The 2,500-nt window shown below is 37.9% G+C and overlaps 1 protein-coding gene across 2 annotated transcripts in view; it reads right to left on the reverse strand.

Annotated features, from left to right (window-relative positions):
- The window catches only part of LOC143036954 (uncharacterized), a 55,147-nt gene that overhangs the window by 27,535 nt on the left and 25,112 nt on the right, over positions 1-2,500 (reverse strand). The window contains exon 2 of one of the 2 annotated variants that reach the window (XM_076205003.1): positions 289-467. The exons of the other annotated variant lie outside the window; for it this stretch is intronic. The gene's annotated coding sequence lies outside the window, so the exon portion shown is untranslated. The remainder of the gene's footprint in view (positions 1-288; positions 468-2,500) is intronic. 2 annotated transcript variants of the gene reach the window in all.

The following is a 2,500-nucleotide window of genomic DNA, read 5'->3' on the forward strand; positions in this document are numbered from 1 at the left end:
ATGACATTAGGAGCATGAGGTTATGTATGTATGTGGAAAATAGAGTGATGGTGAGATGTACGCGCAGGTAGTGGAGACGGTGAAAATAGGCATGTAACTTTACAGCAATTGTTCGAGGTAATATGAGAAGTGAAGAAGAAGAGAGTGCATGTAATGTGAAATGGGTCGAGACGAGTACCGAGGATGTGATATACGACCGAAGGATATCTATAAGAGTGAAAATAACATAAAATAAAAGAGTAAATAAATAGATAAATAAATAAATAAAAATACATGACGATAACAAACCCAGTGATGCTGCAAGGATTGGAGAGTGGCAATGATCGATGATGACTCTGCGCTCAGTTTAGTGACGGGATGCATGGAGGAGCAACAGGAAAGGGGTGGGATGCATTAGGTCGCCATGGTGCTGGTGGAACAGGAAACTTATGCCAAGGCGACTCGTGTCACAAATTCAATGATCCTTCCTTTAAGGAGAGATATAAATAATAACAAATAACAAAGTTGGTTAAAATAAAGAGGGAGAAATTAAGCAAATAATTAATCTAAATAAAAGTCCTGGCAGAAAACGGGGACATTAGTCAAAATGAGCTGACGCATCTTAAAGCGCTCACTCCAGGAAGTAGAATTAGGATTTTTCCTCCTCGGATAGCAAGGCCGGCATGTTTTGAAACCAAAGCACCCTGTGAATGAAGTGCTCCTCGAGAAATGCTACTTGGAAAGGTATAGCGCATTCGTTAATGCATCGACTGTAGGCCTGCTTCAAAGTTAATTTGCTTTACCGCCATTTTTATGTCTGGGTATTGTCTACTACGAATGCAAAAGTATATGCACTTGCGTACCTCATCACAATGACGGTTACTGCGCACAACCTACGCAGAAACGGTTTTATTACCAATTGTTATTAACATAAGAGAGGAAGAGAGAAGGAGTTTGAATGTGTTTGATATGAAATGCCGAGAAGTATGATAGGCTAGATAGAGTGAGAAATGAGGAGGTAAGGAGGAGAACAGGGGTGGAAAGGGAGTTGGGAGATAGGGTTGATGAAAGAGTATTGGGATGGTTTGGATACATGGAAAGAATAAGTGAAGGAAGACTAGTAAAAGAGGTGTGGAAGGAGTGAAAGTGAGGGTGCGACCTAGGATGAGATGGATGGATGGGGTAAAAGGGACATTGGGAAAGATGGAATGGGTGGGAGTGGTTTCTCTGCCTTTGTTTTTTGGCTACCTCCCGTGTAAAGGGGAAAAAAGCCTTTGGTACATGTATGTATATTATTAACGTTATTGCGAGGATGCACACGTATCCAAATACTACTAATAACAGTTGGTAGCAAGACATTTGTAGCAAATTGTAGATTGTACTACAATATGTTTTTACTCTCCTGAAAGCGAAAACAAAGAATAGTACAACCAATGCAATAACGGTTTTATTGCCAATTGTTATCAACTTTATTGCGGGGAGGCACATTTATAAACTAACACACTCACACACACACACTTGGATGAAGTAATGGTAAAGAAAATATTAACCAGACTGATAAGACCAAGATTAGAGTACGCTGCGACACTATGGACATCCAGCACAAAAAAAGTATATAAATAAATTTGAAAGAATCTAAAGAGCAACGACAAAGATGGCACCAACACTTTCAAAATTGATATACGAACAAAGATTGTCCAAACTGGAACTACCAACCCTGGAACAAAGAAGAGAAAGAGGAGATCTACGGGCCATTTACAGAATCATGAAAGGCATGGAAGTCCTTGACAGAGAATATTTATTGAAGTGCGATAAAAAAAAAATTAAGGACATGAAAAGAAACTCAAAAATCATAGTTATAGAGGAGATCTGAAAAAAAAAGTTTTCCACATAGAGTGGCAGTTGTCTGGAACAAATTGGACGAAACAATAGTATGTGCAAAAACCATACAAGAATTTAAGAACAAACTAGATGCTGAAAGATACAAAGACGGGTCACTACGTATAATACAACTAGGTAAACACACACACACACACACACACACACACACACACACACACACACACACACACACATAGAGTTTTGGACACTTGGAACAAACTGGACAATGAAATAGTATGCGCAAAAACCATTCATGAGTTTAAAAACAAACTAGACACTGCAAGATACAAAGGCGGGACAACACGAGCATAGCTCCCCTTCCCGCAAAATACAACTAGGTAAATACAACTAGGTAAATACACACACACACACACACACACACACACACACACATATATATATATATATATATATATATATATATATATATATATATATATATATATATATACATGTATACAAACACACGTATACATTCCTACGCAGCTGTGAGTTTTGATCCTTTCAGTCATATTTCAGACATTAAATTTAACGAGTGTTATACGATGTGCAATCTCTGAAATGGTAATTTCTAAGTTCAAATACCCCAAGACAGGCATACTTTTCAAAAATTGTATTTTTGAGTGTTCTCAAACAGTAT

Source organism: Oratosquilla oratoria, chromosome 21 (genome assembly GCF_046742065.1).
Source record: "Oratosquilla oratoria isolate Oo_2021 chromosome 21, ASM4674206v1, whole genome shotgun sequence".
Classification (NCBI taxonomy): Eukaryota; Metazoa; Arthropoda; class Malacostraca; order Stomatopoda; family Squillidae; genus Oratosquilla; species Oratosquilla oratoria.